Raw genomic sequence first — 11,277 nt, 5'->3', positions numbered from 1 at the left:
TTTCATAATTTCAGAATGTAATTATTTTCCAATGGATATTCGCTAGAATGTGTAATATGAATGTAAATAAGTACAATGCATAAGCAGATTTATTTTAATGGCGAGCTCCCTATTGAGAGATTAAGAGGCAATTCTTCGAAATCACCCTCGGTCAACGAGGGGTCTAGAAGGTGGAGTAACGATAGAGCGCAGTTGAGGAGAATAAGCCCTTTTGAGAGGCGTCTTACTGAGTGGCTCGACTGTATTAGAATTCTATAAAGTTTTACACCTTAAATTTTAACGAATATTTACGTTTTGAAACAGTTATGGTGTTATCCATGCAAAATACTATCAAAAATTTGCGCATAAAAAATAAGTCAAAAATTCTTTTTAATTCAAGTGACGACAGATAAGTTGAAAATTTTAAAAGAATTTTAATCCTAAAATGTAAGTTTTGACATGTCAACAGAAAAATATTTTGACGTCAATTAAAAAACACTTAAATTTTACCAAAAACGATAAATTTTTAACCGATTAATTTTGTTTGAACAGTTGAATTGTATACTTAAAAATTGTAATTTATAAAAGAAAAGGCAACCTAATACATACGAGGTGTGCAAAAAGTAAGGTGACTTTTCAATTTTCGCGGGCTACGTACATTCAAGTTTTAAATTTTTTGTTTTGTTGTATGGGTACACTCGTCACGGTCATATGTTCACAGTTTTGACTATATAGCTCGTGTTGTTTTTCTGGCAGAGGCGTAAAAGGTTAGAAGAGTTTGGTGTGTTCGGCGATTTTCTTCTTTCGAAAAAAATGGAGCAAAGAGTTTGCATTAAATTTTGTGTGAAAAATGGAACCCAGTGCTCTAAAACTCTTCAAATGTTGAGAGTTGCATACGGTGAGTCTACTCTGAGTAAGAAAAATGTGTATAGCTGGTACAAGCTGTTCCAAGAAGGCCGAGAGGATGTCGAAGACGAACCTCGCCCTGGACGTCCCAGCACGTCAACAACAGATGAAAACGTTCAAGCAGTGGAAGAAATGGTGTTGAAAAATCGCCGAATTACCATCAGAGAAGTTGCTGAAGATGTTGGCATATCGGTTCGCTCATGCCATGCTATCTTTTCGGACGTTTTGGGCATGAGACGTGTGTCAGCGAAATTTGTTCCAAAACTGCTTAATTTTGATCAAAAGATCCATCGCATGACCATCGCTCAGGAGATGTTGAATGAAATCAATAATGATCCTGATTTTTTCAAAGGGGTTATAACTGAAAATGAATCGTGTGTTTATGGTTATGATGTCGAAACTAAAGCCCAATCGTCTCAGTGGAAGCATCCTGAGTCTCCAAGACAGAAAAAAGCACGTCAAGTTCGGTCAAATGTGAAGGTTATGCTCACTGTCTTCTTTGATTACCGTGGCGTAGTGCATCAGGAATTCTTACCAAAAGGTCGTACGGTCAATAAGGAGTATTACTTTCAAGTTATGCGCCGTTTGCAAGAGGCGATACGCAAAAAACGTCCGGAACTTTCGAAAAACAATTCGTGGATTTTGCACGAAAGGACATCGATTTTCCACGATTTAGGAGATAAAAACTGCGTCGCTGAAAGAACTCAAGGCTATAACAAAAAATGATTATCAGAAGTGCTTCGTTGATTGGAAAAAGCGTTGGCACAAGTGGATTATATCTGAGGGGGATTACTTTGAAGGGGACAACATAAATATTGAGGAATAAATAAATATTTTTTGAGAAAACCATAAAGATACCTAATTTTTTGAACACACCTCGTACATCAGTATTAAACAATTCGACTTTGTATTTAAATTCGTGAATTTCTCAAGAAAAAATTAAGTTTTTACTCGAGCACGGACGAAATAGCTGAATTAGGAAATTTATCTATTACGTGCATTCTCGGACCGAAAAGGTAAAACAAGAATATAATTCTAGAAAAAGTAACGAAGGTACAAACAAAAATGAGGGATTTTCAGTAAACTCGTTAGATTTTGAAAGAAAATTAATCAAGAATGAAAAACGTTTGTAATCAAATTGTTGAATTTTTAATTTTAAAAAACGACTTACACGAAAGCAGCTAGTTACTTGATATAATTTAATACACGTCCTTAGCACACATAATAATTTAAAAAGAAGCTTGCTTACATTTCTATTTTTTTGTACGAAAATTTTTTACAACTACCTCTTAAAAACTAACATTCATCTACTACACTATATCTTAAAAACCGCTCGCTCATATAGCCTAGCCTTCCTCGCTTGTCCTCGCCTCGCCTCGCGCGCATGCTACTACTTTCTTGCTATGCCTTACATTGTTAATCTCTACCTCCGGGACTAATAACTTATACTTATCTACTATATAAAATTTTAAATTTTTTACACCTACTTCCTCTCCTATTTACAATCTCTTCTTCTCCAGTCCTCTTTATTCTTTCTTCTCAATCTTAAACAATATACTACTCCCCTTTTGTACCGCCTTTTATTCAACAATACCGCCAAGCTTGTCCTATTCCTTTTCACCTTCTTGTACTCCTCCATCCAGAATTTCACTTTTTCCTCCCCCTTCTGATGCAATTTGCTAATTATCTTCTTTCTAGAAAGCAAGAACCTCTCGCGCCATTCTTTTTAATCATCGTATACACCTTCCTTCCCAGCGCATCCTTCTCACTTTATCCATCAGCAACCCATTCGTTCTGAAATACTTTTCCTTTTCCAGCATCATCTTGTCACCCCTTCGCCTTTTCTTTTCCTTTCACCAACACTCCCTAACAAGCTTACTTTCCCCTCTTCCAAAAATTGTCCCTCATATTTACATTCTGGACTCTCCGTTATAATCCCTAAACTCGTTCTTCTTGTCTCCCTACTGACAATATAGTTAGACGTATTCCTTGCCAACCCTAGTTTCCACTTTACATAACTGTCCTGTACTCTATTTACATCCTCACTTCCCTTCAACCCCCACCTCTACACCCCATCAAATAAGACACTCCTAAGTAGCGGATCGAACTATTTTATTCTCATTCTAAAATCATCTGCGAACAACCTCTTTCCCAGCCCCCATTACACCATTTGCCCTTTTCACTCTCTCTCTTTTATATGATCATCGACTCCCCATTCCTGCGAAACAGAAAGCCCAGGTACATAAATTCTTTCACCTCCTGGCCCGCTTTTCTCTTTCACTCCTCTCCCTTACCCCTCCAGCGTCCTTTCCAGAACGCTATAACCTTGGTTTTCTGCATTTAACTCTAACCTATTTTGATCCAAGTATCTTTTCAACCTTTAAAGCCTCCTCGCTCTTTTCTAGAAACAACCATAGCCTGACTTCTAGTACCCTTACTTCTCCTGTCACTCCAACTACAAGCTTATTTTCTATATCCGCCATTAGAAATTTCAAAGTTTTTGGGCTACACGGACACCCTTGCGTCAACCCCCTGTACATCCAGAAACCCTCTGAGAAATTCTCCCTTTATCTCACCTAACCTTTCGTCTTTTCATATACCTCCCTTACCCTCTCAATTAGGCCTCCCTTCACTTTCCTCTCTTCTATCGCTTGCCACAACCTCCCCCTATCCACTGCAGGGAACTCGCCCTTTTATTCTACAAAAAAGTTTCACACTCTCGCACCCGTTTTAGCTAATTCTCTATCCACCACGTGCTGCAAGAAGTGAATATTGTCGATAGGACTCCTTTTATTCCCAAGACACGCCTGCGTCTCCGGCTGTATTTCTTTAGCTTAACGTACTTTCGCCGCCTATGCGCTAACATTATCGCGCATACTTTATACTGAAGAGAATCTTTAAAAAATTCTCTCCATTAATCAATCCCTATTTTCTACCTTACCCCAACCCTACGTTTCCCAAACCTATAAATTGTCTTCGACGCGTCCCTTCCTGTCTTAACACTTCTAAACTCCTCTTCCAGATCTTTCTACTTTTACTGCTCTTTCTTCTTTCACATCAACCTAAAGTCCTTCCTTATATCTAATTACTTCTTACTTTTCGCTATTCCTTATTTTCACTCAATGTACTTCCTTTTAACCTTTCTTTTCATCTTTTTACATCCCCTAACCCACCACGGCTTTATGAATCCTTTCTTCTTCTTCCTATATACCTTTTTCCACACACAGCCTTTCACTTTCTCTTTCCATGTCACCCTAACCTCCAACGACCCTTCTCCCCATCCATGCCGTCCACCACCTTACCCTTTTACCTACAAACTTAATGTCTAATTATCTGACGCCATCCTATCTTTTATTGCAAATTTCTCTTTCTCTTGGCCACCACCCGATCTCTATCCTTTATCCAGTCTCTCAGGATCTCCCCCTCCTTATTTATTATCTGGTCCTCCGTTTTCCTTTCGAAGCTGTCCTTTCCTGTAATGCACCCCCCCCCCCAATTATCACATCAAAACCCCCCTCCAGTACCGCCAGAACTTCCTCTCTCTCTTCTACTATTTCTTCCGCCCTTTTTCTTAATCCTTCTCATCCCATACTTATTGTATACAGTTACAAATTTAAGCGTTAACCAACTTATCTTTACCGCCCTTATTTGCACCTCCTCCCCCTCTCTCTGTATGAACTTCTTCCTTTCATCCACCCTTAACCCATGTTATGAATACCCTTCTAGCTATTGCTTTTCTCTTTGCTCTGAACGCCTCTTGAATCATCCACCTATACCCCCTTGGTAACTTCAGCTCTACTCTATCGCATTTTTTCTCTCTATCCACGTCTCTACCCGTCTCACCACATCAAATTTCTGGATAAACCTCCAAAAATTCTCATCTTCCTTCTTTACCCTTACTTCCTACAAAACAAATTCCCCTGCACTTCCTTCCACACCTTCTTCTCCTCGTCCCATACCCACGCTTTCTTATCTAATTTTATTTTTCGATACCCTATCTTTGCCACCCGCCTTCGCTTGTCTCCCTCCTAGCCCTGTCGTTCAGCATTCTCTGCACATCCCTTTCCTTCTTCCTCGAATCTTGGTCGCTAAAAACGTTCTTATCCTTTATCCTATCTTTGTTTCGCATAACCCCAATTTCCCTTTCCAGCTCTCAAATTCCACAAACAACACTTCATTATCCTTTCTTCCCTTCAGCCTAACTTTTCCTACCTTGCCTTTAACCCAACCTATCTTCTGTAGCAGTGCTTTCAGCCCCTAGCTTTCTTCCTCGCTTTATTTCTTCTCCTTGGCTTCAATCCTCTCATTACAATATTATTTCTCCTGTCTGTCTTCTCTTTTCTTTCCATTCTCTACTTCATTGCCGTTATCATTTTCCTATCCGCTCTCTTTTCTTTTCATTCCTACGCTCTCCCACTTTCTCTTCCATCATATTTTCCGCCCTCTCCCAAATGCATTCCTTCTCGGGCTCTCCCCTGTCGTCTACTTCTATTTCTTAGACGATCTCCCTTGGCATCCTTAAAGGTCCAAACAGCTGGCCACAAACTCCCCCAATCCTTTGCCAACATAACCTCACTTTCCTTATTTAACCAAATCCTACCCCACAACTACATTAAAAATTAATTTTTAACACCCCAATTCACCCCTCACGACCCTACTAGCGTCCTAGGCTTCCACCCTCACACTTCGCTCACACCTTCCACACAAACTCCGTAAAGTGTTCTCACTACATGTCTCCGCACACATTCTCACCACCGCCAGCAACATGTATTTGCAGAAAAAGTGGTAATAGAATTTTCATCCAATGAGACGATTTTTCTACAGGAAAAATAAAAATTTCACTTTAGAAAATTTATTTTTCACCAAAAGGAAGGAATATTTTACTCTGAAAAGTATTTTTATTTTTTTAAAGAATGTTTTCATTGATTTTTTTATCTGATTCTATCACTTCACTGGAAGAGTTACAACTTTCTAGGGCCAGCAAGAAATGCTGAGAAAATCTTAAATTTCAAGATAGGAGAAAAATCTCAGTTTTGGTTTATTGGACTATATGGCTCAAATCGATCAATTAGAATTCACAGTTTAAACAAACTTTCTTCTAAACTTATTACTTTCTTTATCAATTAATTAACTCTTTTTCGTAAGTTTGGACTTAAATTTAGATAGTTAAAATATGGACAATTTTGATCTTTAAAACAGATTAAATATTGTTGGCCATTGAAGCGAAAAAACTATATATAGTTTATATGCAGTGAAAGAAATTATTTATAATTTTTATTTGTGATCTATTAAAAATGTATAAAATAAATCCACGTGGCTGTTTTTTAGTTGAGAAATTATTCTTGGATATGACAAAACATACAAACAAGCTTTCAATAACTCATAAACAGAAAAACTTCCAGATGATTTTTGTAACGTCTCATTTCTTATGCACTCGAAATAAGATTTTTTTCTCAAAATAAGAATGCATCAAGTGTGGAACTATAACATGAATAAAAACGTTTTTTTGGACTAAAAAGAAAGATCAACTTCTTCGATGAAATTTTTTGACCAATAGTTTTGATTTAAATCACCAAAAAATGATTAAACATTCCATTTTGCGGTGAGAATAAACAAAACACGAAAAAAGATAAAATCGCTAAAATTGTGCTAATATGAAACAAAAATTGCAACAAGTGGCAATGAAATGTTTCAATATCTAAATAAGCAGTCCTAGGCCTAGGTGTAGGTATAAATATAATAAAAAAATTGATAAATGAAAAACAGAAAAGTTTCGTCGAAAACTTAATAGCCTAAGATTTTTAACCTGATGGAGAAAATAAAAATAAAATGTTCTGCAAATTTTTTAGACAGTGGATCAACCCTCCAAACCATGAAGGCAGAAAATGTACACAATTTCATTCAAGTTAAGAATCATCAATAACAGAAAATGCTTAACGTCTTAATAAGACTAGATGGAAAATAATATTTTCAAATTAAAATTATTTCTTGAAAAAAAGATCCTACTCCATCTTCACTCCATCAGAAGTTTTGTGGTTCGGTTCCCAATGGAGTGAAGATGGAGTAGGATCTTTTTTCCAAGAAATGATTTTAATTTGAAAATATTATTTTTATTAAGACGATTAGCATTTTCTGTTATTGAAGATTCTTAACTTGATCGAAATTGTGTAGATTTTCTGCCTTCATGGTTTGGAGGGTTGATCTACTGTCGGTAAGGTACAATCTCTGATGATATAGCAGATAAATTTAAAAATAATTACTTGTATTATTAACACCTAGCTAAAAATTAGCGTTATTTTCTTGAATTTAGAGTTCTTATTCTGATCCCTCTAATAGCTTAATTGGAAAAGCACCTGGCCGGAAATCAGAAGTTGTTTTGTGGTTCGATTCCCAATGGAGTGAAGATGGAGTAGGATCTTTTTTTTCAAGAAATTATTTTAATTTTAAGTAGGCTACAAGTCATAATTTCAAAATAATTAATGATTTAATAATCTATGTATTTATATGAATATAGAGCAACAATATTATAAACATCTATAATGTTTTTTTAAAAATATAATTGTCTATTTGATCGAAGGAAACACCAAGGATAATAGTTCTACTTTAATACCTACACACAAATTTGGATCTTTTTGTGCCAAGGCTGTACGATTTTTATGTGAGCAGGTTTTTCTTTTGGATTTTTTTATTTTACACAAAGATAGTAAAAATAAAACAAAATCGGAAGAAAATAAGAACACAGTAAAAAGAAAGTGTTAATGAAGCACCAATATCAGGGTATTATATACCTGCAACAGAAATTACCCTTGTGGTGTGAATGCTGCACCGTAATATAGGCTACAAATTCCCAATCACTTGGGGTGTGAAGTACCTACTACTTTGGGTACGACGCATCCGCTTCTTGGGGTACGAAATGAAAAACATCATTATCGACGCATAATATACGCGTTCATAACTTCTTAAATACTTTTCAATATTTGAAATAGCCATGTCTAAATGCATTCTTTATTATTTTGACAGCTTTGCTAATGGTATGTCATGGTCATTGAAGTTTAGTAGGTGTGTTGTTCGTTCTTTGTAAAATTGAGCCATTAGGTCTTTCATATTAAGTGGGGATATCCAAGATGCCTGCACGATGAGGGGCAAACAATAATACCAAATACATGGGACGAAACTTTATGTTCATAATAACTTGCAACATAATTATTTTTCACAAAAAGTGTATTAAGATATTATTTATATTTTTCAAAAACTATTAAATTGAATAATAAAATTGACATTTTATTCTTTAACTGTGAAAAATAATGTTTTACCAAGTTATTAACCAAATTAAGTTTTATCCTCTGGGATTTATATTACTGCTTGACCCTCATTATACAGACAACTTGCCAGCTGGCGTCACAACTTGAAATACTTGATATGAGAAATCTTAACGCATATATAACTAGAGGGAACCAGGCAATGACAGAGTTATTGGCAAAATAAAAGAGACAGACTGAGTCTATAAGTTAGCGGGATAAGTTATCTCTCCCGCGCCGCGATCTGATTGGCTGTTTACCGCTCCACTCTAAATGAAGGTTAGACAGTTTACATGTATGCGCAAGTAAAAAGCTATTTATGGAGCAAAATTGAAAAGACCAATCATGTTGCTGTGGCAGAACGCGGATATCTCTGGCATGCGCAGTAGTTATTCCTGTGTATTTTTAGGTTATTTAAGGCCATGCGTCAATTTAAAAATACACAAGAATCACTACTGCGAATGCTTGAGATATCCGCGCTTGCCCACAATATAACTTTTCATCTTGCATAATTCGTACCTCAATAAGAATGCATAGTGGAGCACATGCATGTTAAGATTACTAGAAAAGTAGAGCATATGGATGCTAAATTCCCCACGCATGAAGTTATTCGATATTTAAGTCCATGTGATGAGTATAACAGCTGATCAAGTCAGCCTTAAGATCAATATTTTTTCACCCATATTGAAAAATAAAAGTTTACATAACGCGGAAATTTTTTTCGGGAAATGTTAATAAATATTAAAGGATCGTTTGTGGTCTTGCAAAGAGCCGGAGGAAGGAAAAAGTTTATTAATGCAAATAATGATTTTCGACGGATACATTTAGATTTTACAGCAGAAGTTTGACTTTTAGCTTTCTCTGACGGTAATCATGCAATCTGCTTTACCTACAGACCCCTAGAGGTTCGAAGTTGTCTACTCGCTGCGCTAGTGCTGCTTTGACACAGCTGATACCAGACTGATACGTATGTCAGAAGAAACATGTTTATTTGCATGTCAAGTGCAAACATTAGTTTTTGAATTATTTGTGCATAATGTTCGTGAGCGATTTTTGTTGTTTTGCCTCACTTTGATCAATATAAACCTCATAACTAGCCCATTCGCAACATTGCAAATTGCTTGCAGTGTTTGACGACAGCACAGTTTTAACGCGATATCTCATTCCGTGTGGACGTAAGTTGGAAAAGAAAACTTCTACTGGTATTTTCTTCAAAAAAATTTTTTTTCAAAATTTCCACCGGAACAAAGCAGAGACATGGGCTTTACTACCTCCTCTTTCATTTCCCAAACTTTCAAAGCGATACCTCATTTCGTTTAGATGTAAGTTGGGAAAGAACAATTGAAGACCAGGTTGGGTCACGTGACCCTCTCGTCACATGGCCTTAAGATGAAAACGTCTTTCTATACGCGTAATTATAGCATTCTCAGATTTAACTGAATTAAAAAAAAAATATTAGGAAAACCTACAAATTTAATTTGAACAAAATAAGAACTATTTGGTCAAATTTTCTATTATTAGACATCAATCTAGAAAGTTTGAAATATTTTTCAAAGCATTAATTCAATATGAAAGTTGAATGTTATCATACAATTTTAACATTATTATTATTTATCATAATAAGTTAAACTTAATTAATTAAAAAAATAAATATTTAAATAAGAATTAAAAATACGAGAACTGAATCTACAATTATTTAGGGCCTATAAATCTATACAGTTTAGATAATAATTTATTTTTTGTCAATATGTAAATGTTTATTCAATTTTCGTACTGTTTGTTGCGTAATTATTTACATAAAAGTAACAGAACCTCGATTTGAACTTCTCGCCAACAAAATACGCAAATTCATGTTTATAACTCCAGCATTTAACCTTATCTAAACAGTGAATAATGCCTTAAAAAATATAATAAATATTCTACGCATTTATGCGTTAGAAAGAGAAAGAGAAAGTGAACACCGTTATAATTTTATCTGCAACAAAATATACCCCCAAGCTTTTACTGTGAAAATAGGAATCGATTTTGAAAGAAGTAAGAAATTATATTGGAAATTGAACAAGGTTACTATAAAATAAAGTGGTATTGCGGAATGAGTATGCATTAGAAATAACAAGCCCTTTTAGCTTTACTTGATATATTTCTACTTCTGATAATCGACCCTGCTCTACCCACAACCTTCTTACCCTCGTGTATACGCGCCTATCTAACTCTTCATCTATATTATTCAGAAATTACTTTTGAAATAACATATGGATTATTGTAAAAATATAATTGAAGTTAAAAAACTTAATAAATTTTTGTTACAACAATTTAAAAAAGTATAATTACTATATATAATAAAAACCTGTAAACACAAAACTTGTATTTATTCCACGTTATCTCTGTCACAACTTCGTAGCCTTTATTACATGATGTCACTCTTCATGCTGTCTATCTTATATCAATGCCAAAAGCAAAAATAAATGAATTCATGTAATATCAGAAAACATAATTTTACCAAAAAGCAATTTGAAATCATTCATTAATGGAATTTAGTAAATTATAAAATATAAAAGAATTTATTAACAATACGTGTATTGTAAGAATTGTAAATCGTGAATTAAAGAAATTCGAGGGTTTCAATGAATTCCCGAAATACATGAAATTCCTGAAATCATTGGAATTCCTGGAATTCATGGAATTAGTCAAATTCCCCAATGGAATTTAATGGAATTGAAGGAATTTACGAAATTTTTTTAATTTACGGAATTAATGGAATTCACGGTATTCAAAGAATTTAAGGAATTCATCAAATTCACGGGAGTATAAGAATTTTCGGAATTCATGGAATCCGCAGAATTGATGGAATTTACGGGAATCACGTAATTAATGGAAATCACAGTATCCATGGAAATCAAGAAATTTACTGAGTTCATTAAATTCACTGAATTCGCGGAATTCACGGAATTCATGGAATTGAAGGAATTTACGAAATTTATAGTATTCACGGAATTTATACGAGGGTGGATTGATAAGTTTCCGGCCTGACCAAGAGATGGCGCCACTAGGCCTACCTTGAGGTGGCGTTCTATAGTACCATCCTTAGATAGCT

The sequence above is a fragment of the Belonocnema kinseyi genome, chromosome 2 (genome assembly GCF_010883055.1).
Source record: "Belonocnema kinseyi isolate 2016_QV_RU_SX_M_011 chromosome 2, B_treatae_v1, whole genome shotgun sequence".
Taxonomy (NCBI): Eukaryota; Metazoa; Arthropoda; class Insecta; order Hymenoptera; family Cynipidae; genus Belonocnema; species Belonocnema kinseyi.
Note: the sequence above shows the minus strand (reverse complement) of the source record.